This window comes from Humulus lupulus, chromosome 6, assembly GCF_963169125.1.
Source record: "Humulus lupulus chromosome 6, drHumLupu1.1, whole genome shotgun sequence".
NCBI lineage: Eukaryota > Viridiplantae > Streptophyta > Magnoliopsida > Rosales > Cannabaceae > Humulus > Humulus lupulus.
The window spans coordinates 137,702,990-137,714,838 of NC_084798.1; positions in this window are offsets into that span (position 1 = coordinate 137,702,990).

The following is an 11,849-nucleotide window of genomic DNA, read 5'->3' on the forward strand; positions in this document are numbered from 1 at the left end:
CAAATAATATAAACAACAGCTCCCAAAATCGAGTTGATGATAGCAAAGATAATTCCAGATTTCCTGCTAGAGAGCCAAACTAGGCAACTAGTAAACTCAGAACACCAAGCTTGAAAACCCAACCAGTCAAAAATGATGACCAAGATCTGCTTGGAAAGATAGCAATCGAAAAATAAATGGGCATGATTCTCAGCAGAGTTACCACAAACAGGACAAAGAAGAGAGTCAAGAGCCAAACATAACCTGAGCAAATTATCACAGGTTAGCAGCTGAGAGTTTACAGTTTGCCAAAGCAAAAATCTGTGCTTAGGTATAGACAACCGGCACCAAACAACTCTATGGTAGTCAACCTGTTGTTGACAGAGAGAACTGTTATACAGTTTTGAAGGATGAAACTTTCCTAAATTACCAGCAGCTTTCACCTCATCACAGCTAAAATGTCCCCTTAGATTACATAATTTCCTCCAATACCAGCTAGTATCAGGAGGAAGCCTATAAGACCAGAAATCTGAACCTTTCAAGTATATTGAATTGATCCACTTGACCCAAAGCACATCATGCTTCTCAGTAATAGCCCAGATATACTTAGCTAAGATGGCTCAGTTCCAAACTGAGCCATTTCTGAACCCAAGGCCACCATAAGCTTTCGGCATACAGACCTTCGACCAAGAAGCCACATGTATCATGCTCCTATTACCATTTACTCCCCAAAGAAAACCACGACACAACTTTACAATCTCCTTAATAATACTTTGAGGAAGTATAAACATACTCATCCAGTAGTTCCGCAGTCCAAATAGAACATAATGAATGAGTTGGATTCTACCAGCAAAGGATAGGTGCCTGCTAGCCCAAGTATGTAATCACATTCTGAATTTTTGGATGATGATGTCACAATCTTCATGCTTCCATTTACTTGGTCTCATAGGAACACCAAGATATTTAAGGGGAAAAGACCCTTTAGAAAGCTGTAACTCAGTAGCCAATATCTGTCTGTCAGCAATAGAAACTCCCCCAAAGTATACATGAGATTTACTAGCACTAATTTGAAGCCCAGTTAAAGAATTGAATTCCTCTAAAGTACCCTTGAGCACTTGAACAGCAGCCAGAGATCCTTTACAAAATAAAAGCAAATCATCAGGGATAGCACACCTAGGCGAGATAGATGATCTCCCATAATTCTTGATAAGATCTTGGAAAATCAAGATGTTATGAGCTATTGATCTCCCTTGAACAAAAGCTCCCTGATTTGATTGAACTAAGTCAGGAAGGACCTTAGCTAATCGAGAGCAAAGAAGCTTAGAGATACATTTGTAAATAGTAGAACAACAAGCAATAGGCCTATAATCCACAGCCCGAGAAGGATTATCAATTTTGGGGACCAGAGACAATGTGGTATTAAGAAGCTCCTCAGGGATATTGCCTGTTTCAAAAAACTGCCCTACAACTCTACAAATTTCATCGCCTATATCCAGCCACAACACCTTGAAAAAACCAGAACCAAACCCATCTGGACCCAGGGATTTGATTATAAGAATACTAAATAAGGCATCTCGAATTTCCCTGAGAGAAAAAGGCTTCAACAGATGAAGCTGCTGGTCAACTGAGAGTTTGGAACCCATCTCTACATAATGAATATTTAACTTCTTAGTAACTGAACTAGGCCTGCCCATAATACTCCTCAAGTGGTTCAGAAAATGAGAGACCACTTCGAAAAAGTTATCCACCACCCTACCTTGATCAGTAACATAAGAGGCTATCCTATTCTCTTCCATGCGTTTCTTTAGACAAGCATGGAAATAAGTAGTGTTCGTATCTCCCTTCCCTAACCAATTAATCTTACTTCTTTGAGCCAAGAAGCTATCATACATTTGCTCCTGAATTATAAAAGCATCTGCAGCAACCTTGACAGTATCTTGGAGAGTAAAATCACTAGGATGTTGCTGAGCATGGAAGATGGCAGCCTAAAAATCATCTTTAGCCTTCTGAAATTGTACTCCTATGTCTCCTATATGATCCCTATTAAATCTTTTCAGTTTGTGTTTTAGCCGCATTGTCTTTAGATAAATGGCCTTTAATACAGTCCCCTGAATCGACTTCCTCCAGCTATCAAGTGCCACCTCTTTAAAGTCTTTATGATCTGCATAGAAATATAAAAACGAAACAACTTAACTCCAAAGTTCTCCATGGCCTGAATAGAAACTGTACAAGAGTAGTGATCAGAAACCATTTCCTAGTTGAAAATTGCTGTTGTATTAGGAAACTAATCCAGCCAGTCGTCATTAGCAAACACATGATCTATCTTAGAGTATATGCGAGCACGCCCATCTTGGTTATTAGTCCAAGTAAAGAAAGAGCCAGTTTGTTTAAGCGCATCCATTTGAGTCCTAGCAAGCCATTGAGAAGAATCTAATAATTCAGCTTTAGACACAGGCTTCCCTCCATTCCTATCCTTGGCTGTAAATATTGCATTAAATTCTCCCAAAATTACCCAAGCAGCAGCTGAAAGCTTAGGTAATCTTTGCCATAAAATCCTCCTTTCCTCCATAGTATTACGCCCATAAACAAATGTTGCACTAAATGGAAATTTCTGACCAGCCATTTTAACATTACAGTGAACATATTGACTTGTCTCATCAAGAACTGTAACCTTGACAAAAATCCTCCTCCATATGATCAAAATTCTACCCTCAATAACAAGGCTGGAATAATAATCCCAGTTCAAAAATTTATTAACCATCATCTCCTTGACTTTATTCCCCCTCATTTTAGTTTCCAAGAGAGCACCAACTCCCACTTTATTCTTACTACAAATATCCAACACTACAGTCTGCTTTTTCGGACCATTCAACCACCTTAAGTTCCAGCTCAGAATATTATAGTTATCCATGAGAAGAACTAGCTTCACCTAAACATCCTTTCTCCCTCTCTATCTGTTCTTAGAGAACCACAAAAGGGTTGGATTGATTCTGGCAATTGCCAAGCCTTATCACTAGCATTCTGGGCATCAGCAACTGGTGGATCCTCAGTAAAATTCCTAGGCATATTAGAGACTGCTTTCTCATCCATATTCCTCCCTTCCTTGCTCGGGCGTCTTACCCATAAAAATTTACTCAATCATTATTGCGTAAATAAGTGGTTATCTTCAAGAGAGGAAAGAGAGAATCGAAAAACCACCACCCAAAGAGCTTTCCACCTTAGGGTCAAGCCGGTCTCCATCTGGCAAAGTCGAATCTGATCGAGTCTTTCTGCGGTGTGCTCCGTTTACTATTCTTGGCTACCCAAGGAATCGAAAAGTTTGAAGTGGGATGTGGAATGTTATTGGTGATGGATGGTGGTTATGCGGTGATGGTAAGAAGACCCCCAAGAGCGATGGTAATGGTCCATGGTTCCGTAAATTCCACTCAATCCTTCCCAAGATGATCAATAATGAGGGTTTCAACCCCGAATTGCAAGAAAAGTATACTGCCTTCGATTGGATCGCAAAAAATTATATCCTGAATAGACCTATAAAAACCCAGACCCGGCATAAGAGAAGGGCTTTAGCGAAGAAAGAGATGCGGATGAAAGTGATCTAAAGTAAGTAGCCGTTACTTTTGATCCTAGTGGAGGATCTTTTTTAATTCATCATAATGTCACTTCTGCAGAGATAGCATAACATACATTGACAACCAATCCCAGCGAAAGTTCCATTGCACTTATGGTTATACTTCTCACCTACTAAATCTCTTTACGTTCTCCAACACAAATGCAAAAAAACACAATGCAACTTTGGAGACCTGAGATTGAGCCTAAGAATCTGTCAACTGAGGCCTTTGTTCTCAAACACTCCCTTATTTAAGAATCAGCTGAACGCTGGTTGATATTACAATACGTCAGTTAGTTAACATTCGATCCCCCTGGAACACTAAAAGAATTTTGCTTTCCTGAAAAAAGGAAACTTACGGAAGCATCTATCTCTATCACGCACTTCAATCCGCACATAAGACGATTCCTCTTTCTATAGAAACGCTTTCTCATCCTTGTTCCTCCCTACCACAGGAGGATTCCTAGAAGGATTATCCTTCTTGATCCCCTGAAATTTCATCTCCTTGCGGCAGTCAACCATAGAATGACAAAAACCCGCACAAGTTTTGCATTTAAGTGGCAACCATTCATAGTCCACCCCTTGTTCTGTTAACTGACCATGTTCATTCAAAAATTGTATTGTCCTAGGAGGATTATCTGTGATTTCCATCTCCACCATGATCCTAGCAAATTGAACTCTAGTATGCTCTCATGTAAATTTGTCCACCATTATCGGTTTGCCTATCGTACTAACAAGGGCACTAAGGCATTTACTACCCCAATATTGAAGGCCTAAATCAAGTAACCTAATCCAAAGAGGCACTGAACGGATCATACGAATTGCACTTACATCAGTAGTCCATGGCCGAATTATAACTGGCTTCTTATCAAAATGAAGAACACCAGTTTCCAAAACATGGTCTCTTGTAGCATCATCATTAAACTTGACCATAGTCAGACCCATTGTCATCCTAACTATTTGAGAAATCCCTAGATGACCCAAAACCCTTTTGATAAACCCTTCCAAAACAGCCATTGGAGGATTAGCACCAAGAACCATACATATGACAGAAGAACTCCAATTAGCCGATTGGCATTTCACTTCATCAATATCGACTAGTGCAATCTTCTTACCATATTTAATCAATGGTTCAACATATTCAAGTTTCTAGTCAGAAAATGAAAGATTACCCATTTTGAATTGTTGCCAATGGGTTTGGGCCGAAGTCTGAAAGTCTCCTGCCTCCACTATGTCCGCCCAACTTGACGAAATTTTCATTTCATAAGTCGTATGCTCATCTATCTGGGTCGTTTCACCATCCGTCAAACCCTTCGCTTCAACATTTTGGGGCAAACCTTGAGTGGCTGACGCCTCTGACTTAGGGTTGCATGGTTACCATTAGGGCCAAGTCGCGGCCCACCTAGGACTTTAACTTAAGTTCTCAAGATGAATTCTACTATCCAGATTAGTAGAATTCGAGGTCCTGAAGGCTAGTATTTTATTCCAAAGCATTTAATTGGAGTATTTTTGAATAGTTATCCATTGTTGCCCGTGACTAGGGTTACTATTAAGGCTCGGGATTAAGGATCGTGCTCGGGATTACTCCACATCCTCCGCTCAGGACTCAAGGTAAGAAAACCGCACCTAAGTCAAAAATGGGACTGAGATCTCCTTGTATGCGAATATATGCAAGGTTATAAATGTATTTATGATTGGAAATATCTAGACAGGCAGGTTAGCTCGTATTGATTTTGATTGAGTGTTTCACAACCTGTATATCGTTATGTTTGATATGAAGGTCTGACCTAATGGAGCCGGGGCTGATATTAATCGTATTGAACGCAACATGGCCTAAGCGAGTCGGATCAGCTAAATACCTAACAGACTCGTCCTAAGGGCACTGACCCTTAATTAATTGTATTGAGTTTGAATTATATGTTTGATTGAATTGTTATTCCTACCTAGCTTAGTACTTGTACTCTGTTGTTGATTGAACTGGTTGATCTAAAGTTTATTATGCATTCTTTTTTTATCCATGCTTGTTGAATTTTGTTTTCTTGTTGATCCTTGGCTCACGGGTGCTACATGGTGCATGTAAAGCCAAGGGAAAGCTAGAGCAGCTGCTCGACCGCCACGGCTGAGGGATTTACAGGGACTAGAGCCAAAACTTGTATTTTTCCATTTAGGCTGGCTCTAGGTTTATTTACTTTTGAGGGTTGTAACCGCCTTGTAAACATTATTTTTTGGATCCCATGTATCGAAATCTTGTTTTAATGAAAATCAACCATTTTACAATCAAAACCTTTTAACCCTAACCTGTCAGCTGACTCTAGAAACACGTTTATGTTCAAACGACTTGATTAGCAAGTCTTGCACTATTTTCAAAACATAGTGTAAAGGTCTTGGTTATCCAGGGCGCTACAACTTTGTATAAGAGCAATCTAGGTTAAAAGGTTCCTGAAGACCGACTGGGCATGTGCACTCACTGCTGAAGACAAGCTCCACTCAGGTTTTGGTAACGATATATGTGATTATATGTTATAGTGCTTAAATGTAATATAAATGCTTTATCTGCACATTTATTAGGGAGCATAAGATATACTGACAGGGCCTGGCCCTTGAGTGCTATGTGAATATGATAAGGCCTGATTATCAACATTGCTATTGTATGTGAATAATTGTTTAAATGCCTGTTTGCATTATGACTGTGTGATGTTGGTTTTCAGCGTTGGATTGTGGGATGATTATAAATCTTTTATCATTTCCTAACCAGATGAGTCATTGATTGTAGGTAAACTTTGAGAGTTATGCCTCCAAGGTGATCAATTAGACTAGCTGACATTGGGGTTGAGGCTAGAGATGCTGACCAGGGCCAGAACCCTCTGCCAGTTCCTGAGAACTTACGGCAGTTGCTTGCTGATATGTAAGCTAGACTTCAGAGTCAGGAAGAAGAGATTCGTCTTCTAAGGCAGCAGGCTCCGCCTGGGAGTGCTGCACCTAACTTGCCACCGGTTGTGCACCAGTAGTACAGTCGCCTATGATTGGGAACAAATGGGAGTCGTTTTATGAAAGATTTAAGAAACAACATCCTCCAACCTTTGAGGGAGGACCAGATCCACTTAAGGCTAAACGGTGGATGAGTTCGATTACCTCCATCCTAGATTTCATAAGGGTGGAAGGTAATGACAGGGTGGCCTGTGCCACCTATATACTTTGAGATGATGCCCACATTTGGTGGGAGATAGCATCATAGATTCAGGATGTTTCTACCATGAGTTGGGATGGGTTTGGAGACTTATTCAACAAGAAATACTATAGTTGGGATGGGTAGCATGACAGTTACTTAGTATGCCCTAAAATTTGACAGGCAAGCGAAGTCTGCACCTGATCTAGTGCCTACAGATGTAGCTAGGCAAGACAATTTTGTTAGAGGGCTTAATGTTATGATAGCCCGAGATGTGAGGATCACATAAGTACCTGGGGAGAAAACTTATGCCCAAGTGGTTGAAAAGGCCCTCACTTCTAAGGAGGCATAGAACAAGATTTGGAGGGAGAATGCTATGAGATGAGATGTTTGTAGGGTAGTGCCTCCATTACAGGGTCTGGTATGGGCGGAGGCCTCAGCGATTAGAAGAGGAAGACCCCTGAAGTTCCTTCTGGGAAAATTTCGGCAAAGGTCTGTTACTTGTACGGGGTGGTTGGACACCTCCAGAAAGACTGCCGGACTTTGAAGAAAGAGAAACCAGGGAAGGCGGACAGCTTGACTCCCGTTCAAGTGTTCGCCTTGACATAGGCAAAGGCTAAGGTTAGTCCCTCGGTAGTGACAAGTCAACTTTCTAGTGCTAGTTCTTCATATACTGTACTGATTGACTCTGGTGTTACACATTCATTTGTTTCTAGTAAAGTGATTGATAGACTGTGTAGGCCTAGTGAGTATTATGCTAGAAGGTTTGGGACTATACTGCCTACAGGGGAGCTGATAGTTTCTGGGAGATTGATTAGAGCACTGCCAATGATGGTGGAAAGTAGCGAACTGTCAGTAGATTTAATTGAGTAGGGTATGGATGATTTCGACAAGATTTTGGGGATGGATTGGCTAGTCAGACATGGGGCAACCATAGACTGTCGGAAAAAGATAGTGAATTTTGAGCAAGAGGGTGATGACCCCTTTGTTTTTGTGGGTAGTACGCACAGACCCTGCATTCCTATGATATCGGCTTTGAGGGCTAGGGGCCTATTACAAGGAGGTTGTATAGGTTATATAGCCAGTGTGGTGGATGCCACTAGAGTGATGCCGGTGTGGCCAGGAAAGACTAGACCGTTATGCGAGTTTTTGGATGTGTTTCCTGAGGATTTATCGTTATGCAAGGACTAGACGGCCTTCCGTATGAGGTACAAGCATTATGAGTTCTTGGTCATGTCGTTTGGATTGACCAATGACCCAACATCATTTATGGATCTGATGAACAGGGTGTTCAAGGATTTCTTAGATCAATTTGTTATTGTCTATATCGACGACATCCTAGTATACTCTTGCTTAGAGGCAAAGCATGAACAACATCTTCAACGGGTATTGTAGAGATTGAGGGAGCATCGGTTTTATGCTAAATTTAAGAAGTGTGAGTTCTAGTTACCATTGTTAACATTCCTTGGACATAATTTCAGTGGAGATGGGATTAAGGTGGATCCGGCCAAGGTAGAAGCAGTTAGGGATTAGCCGATGCCAAGGAATGCCTCGATGGTTAGGAGTTTCCTTGGACTAGTCAGATATTACAGACGATTCGTGGAAGGGTTTTCAAAGATTTCCATACCATTGAATGAGTTGACACGGAAGAATCTGAAGTTCACATGGTCAGAAAAATGTGAGGGTAGTTTCCAGGAGTTGAAGCGACGATTGATTACTTCTCCGGTGTTGAGTCTTCCTTCGGAAGGGGACAAGTTTGTAGTGTATTTCTGCGTCAAGACTAGGACTACGATTTGTGTTGTGCAGAATGAGAAGGTTATTGTTTATGCGTCGTGATAGCTGAAGGATTATGAGCAGCGGTACCCTACCCATGATTTGGAGCTAGCAGGGGTGGTATTCGCCCTGAAAGTATGGCGACATTATTTGTACGGATAGAAGTGCGAGATATGCACCGATCATAAGAGTTTAAAGTATTTCTTCATCCAGAGAGACCTAAATATGAGACAGAGATGTTGGCTAGAATTGGTGAAGGATTATGACTGTGACATCCTTTAACACCCTGGAAAAGCTAATGTAGTGGCAGATGCTTTGAGCTGGAGGGTCCCGGGACAATTTTTTAGCTCGAAGCGGATATCGAAGGAATTAGTAGAGGAAATGACTAGAGCGAGGATAGAATTGGTTGTGGGTCAGTTTGCCAATATTACCTTACAGTCTATCCTCTTGAAGAGGATAAGAGAGGGTCAGATGGGTGATGCTCAGTTGCAGGAGGTTAGAGGAAATTTCCTAGCTGGAGTGGCTAAGGATTATTCCATTTTAGAGACGGGTTTACTTAGATATTAGGGACGAAATTGTGTTCCTATTGATATGGGTATGAGACGAGAGATTCTTGACGAATCCCATTCTACACCATACTCACTCCATCTAGGCACCACGATGATGTACCAGGATCTACAGACTTTGTATTGGTGGCCTTGAATAAAGAAGGACGTGGTTGAGTACGTAGCCAAGTGTTTAACCTGTCAGCAGGTAATAACTGAAAGCCAGCATCCATCATGGTTGTTACAGCCTTTGGATATTCCCGAGTAGAAGTGGGAAGATATTACAATAGATTTTATAGGACGTTTTCCAAGGACGGTGGGGCAACATGACTCGGTGTTGGCAATAGTGGACAGGTGCACCAAGTCGGCTCACTTTCTACTAGTGAGGATGACCTATAGTATGGATCAGTAAGTGGAGTTGTATGTGAGGGAGATTGTACGGCTCCATGGGGTTCCTAAATCTATAGTATCGAACTGGGATCCCATATTTACCTCCAAGTTTTGGGGTTGTTTGTAGAAGGCTATGAGAACTCAGTTGAAGTTCAGTACAACCTTTCATCCACAGACAGAATAATAGTCTGAGAGGACAATTCAGACATTGGAGGACATGCTTAGAGCATGTGTGCTAGACTTTGAGGGGTTTTCGACTAAGTTCCTCACGTTGATTGAGTTTTCATACAACAATAGTTATCAATCAATGATGTTATATGGAAGGAAGTGTATATCGCCCATTCATTGGGATGGTATAGGGGAGAGGAAGTATCTAGGATCGAAGATGGTTCAGAAGACTAATGAAGCTATTGAGAAGATCCAAGATCGAATGTTCGCTTCACAGAGTAGGGGACCACGCATTTCTGCGAGTTCCAGGTAGGGGACCACGCAGAAAAACTACGCTGATCCCAACCATAGGGACGTGAAGTTCCAGGTAGGGGACCACGCATTTCTGCGAGTTTTTCCACGCTTCTATGTGATACCTCGACCAGACACTAAAGGTGCCTCCGGACACGTTTACCCTCTTGTCGGGTGTAGCCTTATATAGAGTAATCCCAGGAGGCCCGTACTTCTTGGAATACATTGCCACCATCATGGTCGATATGACGCTTGAAGGGGCAATGTACCAGGGTACATATGCTTGTAAACCCTCGTGTGGTCAAGCCTTAGGTTGGATCTCTGGTGGTGTAACCTTTAGGGGTTGAGGGTCGCTTGAAGGACCCTTTGTGCTTGTTGTCGGCTGACTCATAGGTGAGTCCATGGTTTTTCTTTTTCTCTAGTAGTATGTTTAACACAACCCATGTTTGGTTTTCTTTTTCTCTAGGATGGTTGGTCGTAGGAATATGCTGATCTTCATCCTCAAATTTTAGAGCAAGGAGATCGATGTCTATTGGTCTCTCACCTCCCCAGGGATCATTCTTCAATATCTGAGAAGAACAAAGGGGAAGTGAGAATCTACGACCAAAGTTAAGTTTTTATCCGACCAGCAGCATCTTGAATAAAAACACGAAAAACCTGCCAGTAGGTTGGAAAAATGGATTAATAAGTGAATGTCAAAAGTTTTTTGAGAAAAACTTTTCGACGTCGTAAACGAGCGAAAAAAAACCAGTTTTTTTCGAAATACCAAAAATCAAATTTTTACTTCGACTTTTCGCCCAATCTTTGACAATATGCCTAAATAACCTTCCTAAACATCATTATGTTCCATAAATTGCCTAAAATCCCTATTTTATCCCATAAAATCCAGTGCCTTTTACCCAAAACCAATTACCCTCAAGAGCATTCAAAACATAGATACAAAAACAGACAAATCACAACTAAAATGCAGGAAAAATAATTCAAAGTTAGGAGGATGGGTTCGAAAACTTACTTGGAGTAAGGATTGTTGAATAAATCATGATGAATTTGCTCAGATATGCTTGAAGATGCCTTATAACAACACTAAAATGTCTAAAGTTTTTGGAGGTTTCTTCTCAGTGTTCTTGAAGAGAGAGAATGGTTGTGTAAAAGAGGAATGAAGAAAGAATAGGGAATTTATATCGATCAAGGGTATCTGACACTTAATGATGAAACTTGAGTGTTTTGGCATGGGAAATAGAAATAACTGGCAAATTGTGCCTGGGGAAATGACAGGGTCATGATTACTTATCTTTTCGAGAAAATAAGTACAGTATGATGTGACGGGTCAGAAGGATAGCTGATTTAGTAAGTTTATTAAATGTTGATCGCATTAAAATAAACATGGGGGCAAATGTTTCCCAAAATATTTCCATGATGATGTGGCATGTTTAAGAGGCAGATGAGTGGCATGTAGTTATGATTAATGAAAGTCTAGTTAGCTGAGGACCAGAGTGTTAAGAGGAAATTAAAGTTGCTCGATAGGCGTAAGGAATATGCTAAGCAGTAGGAAAAGAAGGGGTGCATAGGCATACGACTAGAGGTACTCGTGGAACTGAGACAAACGCTAAAAAAGGGTTATAAGTTAGATATTTCTGAGATATCTAACTATTTTAAATGTAAATATCATTATTTATGTTATTATTTTGTTATGCTTGTAATGCATTTTAAGGACGAGCCATATGTACATCCATGAACCTATAAATAAGACTCATAGGCTTCATTTATGTCACGTGCAATATTTTGAATTTAGAGAGAAATAGTGCATTTATACGTAGTATTTGTATCTAGCTTTAAAACTTATGAAACTCAGTGCACCCTTGTTCTCTGATCGCAAGTTTTGGGGTTTTACATCAATAAAAAACACTAAGTGGACGAAGGTTATTACTAA